Genomic DNA, 12156 nt, shown 5'->3' on the forward strand with positions numbered 1-12156 from the left:
AAGCGGTTTTGATTTTTCTCTGTTTTTTTTTAAATTCTGCCCAACAAAAAGAAAACAAGCAAAACCCCAAAGCCATATCAAGTACAGCCTTCTTATGTTTGTCTCACTGGGATTGGCTTCTGCCCAAACCCAGGTCAAAACAAGGTCATTTGATCCAATAGTTTAAGTAAAGAAGAATAATTTTTCCCATGTCTGCCCGACAACCATGTGTGATTTATTTATTTGTTCCTGGTGTAGAGTGTTAATCTCCCTAGGGGAATAACAACCACACTACAACTAACTCTTTGGTGATTTTTGGAAAGGCACGGTTCACTAAAAGATGGTTTCCCTTCTAGCATACTATGCTATGAAAATATCTCCTCTGCACTGAAATTCCTTTCACTGTTGTGAGGCCTAAGTAACAGTGTGTTAACTAAACCATCTACAAGGACAGCATTATCTTTTTAGCCACTGAAGTCTGTACTAAACCAGTCCAGAGAAAATATTGTGAGCCATAAGCTTGAACTGGAAGTGATAGTCTTGATGACTGATGAATTTTTTTCCCCCTTTGTTGAATTCTCCAGTTATGCACTGCACTGTGAGTGAAGGAAATAGAGAAAATGCAAAAAATGCTGCAGAGATGGAAAGGCTGACACAACACAGGAGACAGAATACAGCTTTTTAATGCGGATCTGAGATTTTTTTTACATTTACATAGGGAAAAAAATAGATTCCTTTAAAATAAACTTAGAGTAAAATCCTGTAAGACTGACTGAATTGTTAGACAAAGCACCAAACAGCTTAACGTCTCTTTTGTCTAAGCAAGGCATTTAGGATTTGACTCCGGACAACTGCTCTGAGCACTTCCTAAGGTGTCTGTGATCTAGGTCTGTGCAGGCTGGTTTTGTCATCTCTGCTGGGAATTGGCCTGGGATCCTCTGACCAAGCAACACAGTCTGACCTATGAATGTACTGGATGGAGTGCCTGCAGCAGTTACCTACTGCTCTGGATTGGGCTGGGCTGGTGAGGGCTTCCCTCCAGAGTGCAGGCCATGTGCAACTACTACGTACTCTGCATGGACAAGAAGAGGAATGTGACCCAGTGCAAAACCAGGTGAATCAGCTTGGCAGTAGAATCACACCCTTTCTTTTCCCTTGTTCCTCTGAGAGGCTCAACATTCAAACACATGAGCATCATGGGTGAAGTCCCTGAGCTATACAAGAGTCCATAAAAAGGAATGGACAGCCCCATCACTTCTCACCTAGTTCAGCCGGTGGCACCCCAACCTCGTGGCTGGATTGCAGACATCCTACACCATTAGCACATTCCATAGAAAGCCAGGGAGCTGCAGAGGCAAACTAGATATTTAATTGGTGGCAACAGTAGCATATGGAGCACATCTACAGCTTTGTGCAAAATTACACAAGTATTTCTACAGCAAAATTCTGGGGAAAGGATTTAATCTTTTGCATTTCCTAGCTTTTCTTAAATTGAAGTTTAGCAAATGGACCCCTGTATTAATTATGTCCGAGTCTTGACAATTTTGACCTGTGGAGGCTTCCTCTATTTTCTTTCCTGATCAGTTCATATATCAACTGTTTCTTGCAAAGCAGAACTGCTCCAAACTGAAAGACAAATAAGTCTGCTTCAACTCCAGAAAACTCTTAGACAGAGAAATCACTAAGGGGCTGAAAACCATGTTCAAAAGCTTTTCTCTGAGGCAGAGAGGGATTTGAACATGAGCCACCAAAGCCCTGGGAGGGTGCAATAGTCATTAGGATAGCCAGGCTGGAAAGGTACCATTGCTGACCACCACCATGAACCTTGCTCTGACGTTTTCACGCTTTCCTAGACCACTGAAAAACAGACTTGTGCCTGGAGCTCTAACTCAAGACTGAAAATCCCATTGGGAAGGATCAAGATGCTGTCATGTTCACAGGCTTTGTTCAGTCTAAGCCTCTGGGTGATTTTAATCCTTAATGCCAAAATTCTGTGCTTATCTCTTGCAGATCACTTTGTGAGATGCTTAGGTAAATATTTTCAATAGAAATATGCTCAAACAATAGAGAATGTGTGATCATCAAAACCACATCTGAAGATCAACGTAAAATTCAGCATTATTTTCACATATAGTGCCCTATAGGTTCCTTTACCTGTAAGGGATTCTCATTTTGCAGCAGCAACATGCCAGAAAGCTTTAGCCAGGGCTGGCAGAGGAAGGAGGTATCTCTTGTCACTGCCCAGTACTAAAGGACACCGCACACACCAGGACAGCACTGCAGCCCCGTAGCCTTCCCCAGCAACTCAGTATGAAGGATCCAAACACTCTTGCTTCACCTAGTGCATGGCACTGCCCTGGCCAGGAAAGCATAGACACCTAAGACCTCTGAATTGACAGATTCACACTTAACTGCACAGGAACATGTAAATATCTTTTCCTAGCCCTACAAACCAATTGCTTGAATATGAGCATTATCCATCCTTCCCGTCTGTTGGCTCCTATAGAATAAAGGCACTTCCACCTTCTGAAGTCTCGACCCACCTCCTTTTTGGACTATACTCATGCACTACTGTGTGCACTACTTATGCACAGGGATCTTACAGCTTCCTTTCTTCACAATAAATACTCCTCCTAGCAGATCACCTTCTCCTAAGGCCAGTCTCTGCATTGCAGGGTACTGTTCTTTTTCATCCCACTCTCCTGTGTGATTAGAAAATGACCAAAGCTAGAGCACATATCACATGTTTGTAACATTCACTAAAATACCATGTGGAAAAGCTCGAGAGCTTGAGCACAAGGCTGTAAATGCCAGTGCTGTGTAGTGGTCTTCACTGCGACAGCCCCAAGGAGGTCCAGATGTCACCAACACCGTGGCACAGCCATAAATCCTTTACATAGAAAACCATAGCGAAAACGAAACTCTTGGTGATGATGGAAACAAGAGCAGATAATTAATATTTGATGAGGATTTATAAATACTCACAATGTTATTTTCTTTGTGAAATTCTAGATTCTTTGATCCATTTACAAATATTCAACATGCTTTAAAATAGAAATGCTTTATATTATATTTCATAATGATACATTAGAATTTAATAAAAGATTTAGTATAACAATTCAGAAAACTTAAATGAAGCATGTAAAATTCATAGCAAATCTGTTTTTTGACTGATGTCATTAGCCATTAACCTATGACTAAATGACTGTCTTGGAAGGTTATTGAGTAGAGGAATGTTCTCTTTGAAGTCTGAAGTGCCTTTATTATTATGCTCAGTTTCAGTTGCTTTTTAAGCATATGGATATGATTTACAGATTTCATAGCCAGAATAATAATGCTAAGACTTCCAGTTACAGTGTATCTTGATTTTTATATAGTGAGGGAGGTCTTTTTAATGTGATATTTGAATTGTGGCCTCTACATGCTGATGTGTACAATCAGAATGAGAATACTTTAATACTAACTGTTAATTTGAAATAAACATCATTTTTAGTGAGTAGCTGGCTTTCATTTGCATGTGCATTTTGCAGGGAAGGGGCAAGGGAAAAGACTGAAGGACAATAATACCAAAATATCCACACTGCATTTGAAAGAGTCAGGAAATCTTTACCTACTAGCAAAAAAGGCACTTGACTTCTAGAAGGACGGAGGTATGTATGACCTTAGAAAATGCCAGTGACAGTGAAGAAATGCAAGCAAATCATAAAACTACTGCTATTATTTACCTCAAAAGCCATTGTATGTCATGTACTGTGACATTGCTTATAGCAAGCATTATTTATAGGAAAGCTCACAGACCATATATAAATACTGTCATATATGTTGAGAACATATAAATCTACATGTATCCTTTGGGCATCAACTCCAGCTAACTCTTAAGTTCCCTTCCTATTTTCCAGCCAAACAAATATAAATCTGCTTGGGTTTTGTTCTGTTTTCTTGTACAACCAAGTTATGCTATTTATATCAAGAGTTATTTTGCTTTGCAGTAGTGTCAAAAAGGAAAGGGAAGCCTTGAAAACCCAAAATAAATTTTTTGGAAGCTCCTTTGGCTGCCAGTTGCCTTTGTGTTTTCTAAATTTCTGATAAATGTATTTCAATTTTAAAATATCAAAGAGGTCTTCACCTTCTAATTCTTGGCTCATGGAGTGAATTAGTGTCTCTGGAACTACAAGGTGTTTGCTGGGACAAGTGAATCTATGTTCTCATTTCTTACAGTCTACATTGGAAAACAAAGAAGTCAGAGGTTAAAAATGTTGTACCGGCATTCATTTTATTCCTGTCAGACTCCTACATCAGCAGTTACTAAAAAACCTCAATAAAAACTTTTCACTCACATAGGGAGGGGAGTTGGGGGAGAAAGACTGTTTTGAATTAAGTTAAAAGGAAACTGCTTCTCTAGCAAATAAAGCAAAATGAGTACATAAAAGAATGCTGTCAGGTCTTGGTCTGTATTTTGACTTCTATGCCATTAACACCCTTCTTTGTTTCCACATTTATCATACTTTACCACCTAATGTGAAAGGTCCTCCCAGGTTGAGTGCATTGAGGATCTATGACATAGAGTGAACTTCTTCATTTCTTAAATATCACAAGCTACCTTTAATATGTTTATGGCTGAATAATCGATGATTTCATTCACTATGCATTTGTATATGCTACATATTTAAAACTATAATGGTGGCTATTTTAAAAAATATCCAGTTATTGAGTGTGATTACAAATCATACTTCAAGAAAAGAAGATAAGAAAATAGGAAGCATTCCATCCAGTCTTCTGCCCCACTTGTTTTGCTAAGTGGTACTTTTACTTGGTGAAGACTGTATCTCTACCGTGGCTTAGCATCACAAGTCCAGCTGAAATGGTGATGCAAGATACCCAGACTAACGTATCAGTTTCTGTTAGGTAACTTTGTGTTTATCCAAAACTTTCTCCTGAATCCAGATCCCATTTTCTAAGCACACTCATGTGTCTTCTTTGCTCTTCTTTCTCCCTTTGGAAAGCATTTCTTGTTCCCTAACTGTTCAGAATTGCACTTGAACCCTCAAATATGGTTGCATAGTAGCTATTTATCTTCACTCCTCAGAATAAAATAATGAATACAAGGGATAAAACACAAGGAAAAGCTCAACGTATTTACAAGAACTGTGCAACACTTCTTACCAATACTGTCTCCATGATAAACTGCAATGTTTTCCTGTAGCTCAGTTACAAAGGCATATAATGAAAACTCTTATCAAATTATCCGGTTTCTCTGATCTACCATTTCCCTCTGTGTCCCATTTTAAAACCACTCACAGGTCTCTCTTGAAGATTCTATAGCTAGCAATTGCCTATGCCTCTCTACCTGTTCCCTGGAGGCCAACCACCCTATCACCTTGCTCTGCTCCACATTCATTTAATTAAACTTAGACCTCTTGCTTCCAGCCTGCACAAAAGTTGAAATCTGTGGCTTCCATCTCAAACCTCAACAAGGGTTTGTGTGCCTGGAAGACTCTCTGAATCTTGCCAATGCTAACAGTCAAATAAAAAGTATTGTTTCATCCATGGATCTTACCGTGTTTTTATCTTGAGATATTCAAGGTTACAATAACATTATTAACTTAAAGAAACACTTGTTTCATTTCATGGATTTTAAAGTATAATTGCAATGAATTATTCTTGCTTTACAGAGTTTAAATCTGGATATAAGTTATAAATATATAAATATTAGATAGTTCATGTTTATTTTTTATGAGAAACTCAGATTCTCATAAAGTTACATTTCATTCAAACTACAGAAAGCAGGTAGGTACTACACTAATGGATATCATGATCATAGAGAACATTGTTGATAAAGTTCAGAAGCATATATGTAGTAGGAGCATGAGCAGTAGGAAATAACACATCCCAGCTGCAGGGTCTTTTCAGTTTTGCACAGAGAATAGTTTGCAACCCTGCAAACACATTTTTAAGTTTCCAATAGCTCCATCTGCTGTTTTCACTGAACCTTTTTTTCTTTTCTCAGTCCCAGTGCTTGTTTAAGTTTCAGTTAAACCTGTTTTGTTAGCAATTTAGTACCGAAACCCACCTGAGAGTTATGGCACTTCAGTTTGTATTGACTCTATGACAAAAATTCCCGGGATTTTTTTAATAGAGCTTGTCAAGTACAGTAATAAGGGTACAAAAAGAAGACCTCTACTACAGCTGACACATAAATACTAAAGTACTTCGACGTGGCCTCAAGGCTGTAGAAACAGAAATTTGGATCTGCAACTAAATAGACAGTAAAAACTAGTAAAGCTGAGAAAAAAACAGTAAAACCAAATCCAGTCTGGTCAACTGGCTGTGGATTCATAACAACTGACATCATATCTGTGTGTTAATTAATGTTTTTCGCAGATCAGGCGCAGGCAGAATTGCATTTCTGTCAAATTGGTCAGATGACTTGTTAATGAGCTAATGCTGGTCCTGCTGGCTGCAGGAAAGACAGCCACAAGGTCTGCCAGTCAAAGGCAACCAGTCCTTCTGACTAACTTCAAATGTCAGGGAGAGTCCAGCCACTACTTTGAACTGTGTGACCAGGATTTTTTTCTGCCCCATCTCGGGAGCCCTTAAACTGTATCACTGACTCAGCCAGGCTTTGTTTGTGACAACTGCCCCTGCAAGGGTATGGGAAGGACTCTGAGACCAGGTGCTCAGGCAGCAAAATGGTCCCTGCATGGAAGTAGTGAACCACTTATGATGCCCAGGAGGTGTAAAAGAGGATTACTTGCAAAAACTGACTGTCAATGCACTGCAAGCAGCTGTCCTATACCAGTAAGGACAGAGATGTGACCTGTGTGTAAGCCCAAGGGTCTAGAAGTCATTGCTGGTGGGAGTAATTATGACTCTCTTAAGATGGGACAGTAGCTGCAAACTGGGCATAGCTGCAGAGGTCACAGCTCCATGTTATCGCAGTGGATGCCCTCTGGGGTAATCAAGATGACCTCTATATTATGGCTATTATTTCCTCCCTATTAATGGACTTCACTGGCCCATTGATAGTACCTTTAATGTGAAACAAAGTTTTGGCAGTGATCTCTGTATCACTGCCCAGTCCTTAGCTCACAGGCAGTATAGTTGAGCACAGTCAGGCAACTCTAAGGGGTGGGTTGCTGAGCTCTGACTACCCTCACATGGATGTGGCTTGAACATTGCATCACAGCATCTGTGACAGAGTATTGCAGTGTTGGCAATAGGTACTTAATGCCAAGACAGGCTGTGCCAGTATCAATCAGGTTGTGTACATACTAGTAAGCTGTTTCAGCATGAGTCTGTACCAACCAATGCAAGTAGTGTCTGTGCTAGGAATTCTGTTCCGGCCTGAGTCCACACCTTGCAAAGCAGGTAGTGTCCATAGCAACACGTGGGTGCATTTTTTACTTGTTGATGCAGGTACTATCATGTTTGCACATGTGTGTGGGATGTTATAAAATCTTTGTAACCTAAGCTATTGTGCCATTGCAATTATATCATGCATTTGTAACTGTTAATAAAAGGGATGACAAGGGATTCTTATGATTCCAACATATCATGATGCTGTCACATTGATGATGACGGGTGGATGGGCCACCTTCTAACCTGGAAACATGATACATGGATACATGATCAATAAAATACTCACCCACTTGCTTCCAAGCCCTCACGCTCTTCTTCACTGTCACTGTCCTGCTTTGAGAGGGAAGGGAGGCAGAGAGGGTGACTATGTGATTGAGACCTCAGGGCATACATGAGGGGGACTGGTTACATACAGATGTGAGACCTAACATGCATAGATTTGCTGATCAACTTCTCATGTGTGTTAACAAATTAATCTGCCACAGATTAATTCCAACCTGCTTGGAAGGGAGACATGCCTATAAAATGCAAAACTAACTTATTTTCTGGCATCTAAGAGAGAAATCTGGCCTAAAGAAAAGACGCTCTTTTTATATTTTGTGCTTGTGGTAATCTCAACTGGAAACCTGTATTTTAAAAGTACACTAGCACGTCATCCCATCCAGCTTCTGTGGGATTTCATGAATACAGGAGAAATACTGCAAGAAAACCCAGATGCCTGAATGAGAAACCCATGATTCCTCTTGGCTGCTTTGTGGGTGGTAGTGCAGTCAGATACAGCTGTATGTATAGAAACCTGGCAAACCCAACTCTTTTTAAGGTACTATAGAAAACTGTTACATCCTGGTTTTAATTCCTAGCACCAAAAATAATTGCTGAAGTAGACAGTTGGGCCCTCACTCCCTCTTTGCAGAAGTTTTAGGAGAAGTGATAGGCTCTCCAGCCTTACTATATAAAAGTAAACCAAATGGAAGGATAGTTTTTCCTTTCCCTCAGGACAAAGATTCCAAATATTGTTTTTCTCCTCATTTTGGTGCATATTTCATTCCAGCAGGATCAGAAACTGAAAACACTCTGTTTTCTCAGAGGAGGTGTTGGGCTGTCTCTGGCACTTTCATGCCTGGTTTCACTAATCAATCTTGCTCTATGCTTATATGTATAGTCCACAATTCTCCAAGTGGCAGTACTAGTTTTCACTGTGGTTCTCCATTTGTTTCCAACAGTTTATGCTTTCCCGAATCTATGCAAGGAAAACACCTTCACTTTAAGTCCATTAGGCACTATCACGCCACTATTGCACGTCACAAGATTTCTTTTCCAGGAATGCCACGGCTCCCTCACTGTGGCATCATAGAATCATAGAATAACCAGGTTGGAAGAGAGCCACCGGATCATCAAGTCCAACCATTCCTACCAAACACTAAACCATGCCCCTCAGCACCTCGTCCACCGGCTCTGGAGCAGCACTGTTTCACAGCTCTCATGAACTACTTTGTGAACAACTGATCGCCTGTTTTTATTAATGTTTTGAAACAACAAATGTGCATGCTTTCAGCATATTAATAGTAAACAAATGCATTAATTTAATACACCAGCTTATTAGACACAGCAAAGCCATTTCACCAAATAGTGATAGTTTTTGATCATGACAGACATGCAGTAGAAGCAACACCATCCACCAGGATGGGTGGGGACAGAGTAGGCTGAGAGGAGGCTGAGAGGGAGATGATAGAGCAGAGTACTCTGCAGAGTTTTCCTGCATTTTCAAGAACACTATGAGTGGCGTCCTTGATGTAAGACATCAGCTGGTACCAGAACAAGGAGTCTCTTTAAGTGTCCTCCATCTTCTCTCTCCATTAACTTGATTTATGAGTGTGCTTTAGGGAGCATTTGAGGATCAGGCATGGAAGCAGTAATTACTCTGCTGTCACTAGTTTAATGTCTTTAGTCTCTACTTTACATATCCCATAGTCTCACTCTGACCTTGTATGTGCTGTAAGTAAGGGAATTAACACATTGAGTTCAGGCATTTAGAAAGGAAGAAAATTTGATTCTCTTCAGGTGTTGGTCCTTTCACAAGGGCTTCAACTCAGACCAGGACAGGGCAGACTCTGGATCTGTCCAGGACCAGTGATAATTGTATGAATGAACAATGCAACAACACAGCCAGTGAGAAGTGTGTGGTACCCCATCCTTGTGAACCAGCCGTGGACAGAAAAAGTGCCAGCATCCTTGCCAGCTTCGCGGTGATTAAGATTACTTTCCTTTCCATTAAGGTTTTTCCTAGGCTCCTTGGTAGACAAATTTGTCAAGGTTGTTTGAACATCAGAATGGGAAGAGGCTGCTGATATAAGGGGACTGAGTTGGACCACTGACTTGTATGACATTAAGCACAATTAGACAAGTTTAATGAAGAACATACATAGATGTCAGACCACCATGGGCCAGAGGCAGGAAGGCTTGGGCACAAGAGGTTCCTGACCACATTCAGAAAGACATTTAGAGCCTATGGCCAGCTGCTTGGAAAGTGCCAAGTCCTCTCTGAAGTTCAGATAAATATACCAGGATAAAAAAATACAACTACTATGGCATAAAAAGAGGTTTCTGAGATTAAGCAGATCTGTCTTGTGGAAAGTTTTATAAGTCAGTGCCAGTATTCTGGATTTGCATAGTGGTTGGTCAGCATCAGTTTATGGAAATCGTCAAATTCCACTACTTTTGCTGAAGAGAGGGGCTGCTCTGTTGTATACCGCTTATGATTTTGCTTTGCATTTTTAAAGCTTGCATACCAAGAACTGAAAATTCTGTAGACAGCACACAAATAACAGTTAGTCTGAAAATAAAATTAATTTAAAGAACATCCACATAGTTAAAACCATAAGCATTGTTTTCCTGACAGATAAAATTAGAGTAACTAGTACAGCTTGATTCTTCAGAGCAGCCTGACAACAGAAGAGGTTACCATTATCATTTATCAGGGATCACATCATGGGGTGCTGCAGCCAAGAACCTCCAAGTGCTTTCCAGCTTCTCCTAGTACCATTTTTTTTTCCCTAGATATAATTCAAGGCAACTGCTTTACACCCAGGCTCCAATTTCTGCTAAGGACTAGGATCCCCATCCCCCACTGGTCCTCAGGCTCTTCTTTTACAGCAGGATACCTGCAGCCACAGGTGAGAAGCCTCACCCCTTTTGGCCTCATACTCAGCTTTTCATCTGGAAATTCAGGTTCTTGCCACCCTGGAGGAGCACCTGATGATGAAGTCAGATTTGCCAATACTGGCCTGGCCTTCCTGAACACGAGGAAAAAAAGCAAACAATGAGCAAATGTTTTTCTTATTCAGGACACTGTCTTTCATTTCTTTCAGTCCCATGGTGAAGTGCCTGATTTCCTCCCCAGTCCTTGAGATCAGCATCTCGAACACATGGCTGTCCAAGCTTCAACCTAGCCAGGCATCCAGACAGCATTGCAGCCTAGGTCAGCTTGTACTGTTGCTCATGACACACACTTTTGTATAGGAGTGATGACAGAATCAAATCTGACAAAATTTGTACCAGAAATCTTGGCAAGGAAAAGTAGCTGCCAAACATAATTTTGCAAACATATAGAGAAGGCAATAACAAGCCTACCCTGATGAGATAACATCCCTTTTTGCTGTCATAGCAGTGGGGCTGGGGCTGGAGCTTCTAAGAGCTGATTGCAAAGTTCCTTGAAAAGACTAAAAATGCACAGCCAAGTGATGCCTGCTTGAGATATCAAGAGCACAATTCGTGCAGCTTGGCCACGTTTCTCAAACTTCAGGCTCCTGGACAGTGTAGAAATCACGGCACTTCCAGTACCTGAAGGGGGCTACAAGAAAGCTGAGGAGGGACTTTTTACAAGGGCATGTAGTGATAGAACGAGGAGGAATGGCTTTAAATTGGAGGGGGATAGATTTAGACTAAACATAAGAATGAATTTCTTTATGATGAAGGTGGTGAGGCACTGGCGCATGTTGCCCAGGGAAGTTGTGGATGCCCCCTCTTCCCTGGAGGTGTTCAAGGCCAGGCTAGATGGGGCCTTGGGCAGCCTGGTCTGGTGGGAGGTGCCCCTGCCCATGGCAGGGATGATCTTTAAGGTCCCTTCCAACACAATCCATTCTATGATTCTATGATTGTATTTTCCTTTAGAGAGAGCAAGCTTCCAGCAATAGTGGCTGACGGCTTGAGAACATTTCTGGAATTCCAGCTATGATTGAGCCAAAGAGTAGAACAGAAAATCTGCTCCACTGAGGGTGTGGCAAATTCTCCAAGTGTTTTAGAAAGTCAATTCTATCACTTTACAGCGACCAAGTCACTTTTTTCATACTTTGGACTACTTTTTTTCTGTGTACTAAAGTGTGTGTGCGTGTGTGTATTCCATTTTTGGGCCTCTCACTATAAGAAAGACATTGAGGTCCTGGAGCGTGTCCAGAGAAGAGTGAAGAAGCTGGTGACAGGGCTGGAAAACAAGTCTTACAAGGAACAGCTGAGGAACTGGGGTTGTTTAGCCTGGAGGAGGCTGAGGGGAGACCTTATCACTCTCTACAACTACCTGAGAGGAGGTTGCAGAGAGGTGGGTGTTGGTCTCTTCTCCCAAGTGAGAGGACAAACACGAACGGCATCAAGCTGCACCAGGGCAGGTTCAGATGAGACATCAGGAAAATTTTCTTGACCGAAAGGGTTATCAAGCACTGATACAGGCTTCCCAGGGAGATGGTTGAGTCACCATTCCTGGAGGTGTTTATAAGGCAGGTGGATGAGGTACTTGGTGACGTCGTTTAGTAGTGGACAGGTATG

The sequence above is a fragment of the Phaenicophaeus curvirostris genome, chromosome 1 (assembly GCF_032191515.1).
Source record: "Phaenicophaeus curvirostris isolate KB17595 chromosome 1, BPBGC_Pcur_1.0, whole genome shotgun sequence".
Lineage (NCBI taxonomy): Eukaryota > Metazoa > Chordata > Aves > Cuculiformes > Cuculidae > Phaenicophaeus > Phaenicophaeus curvirostris.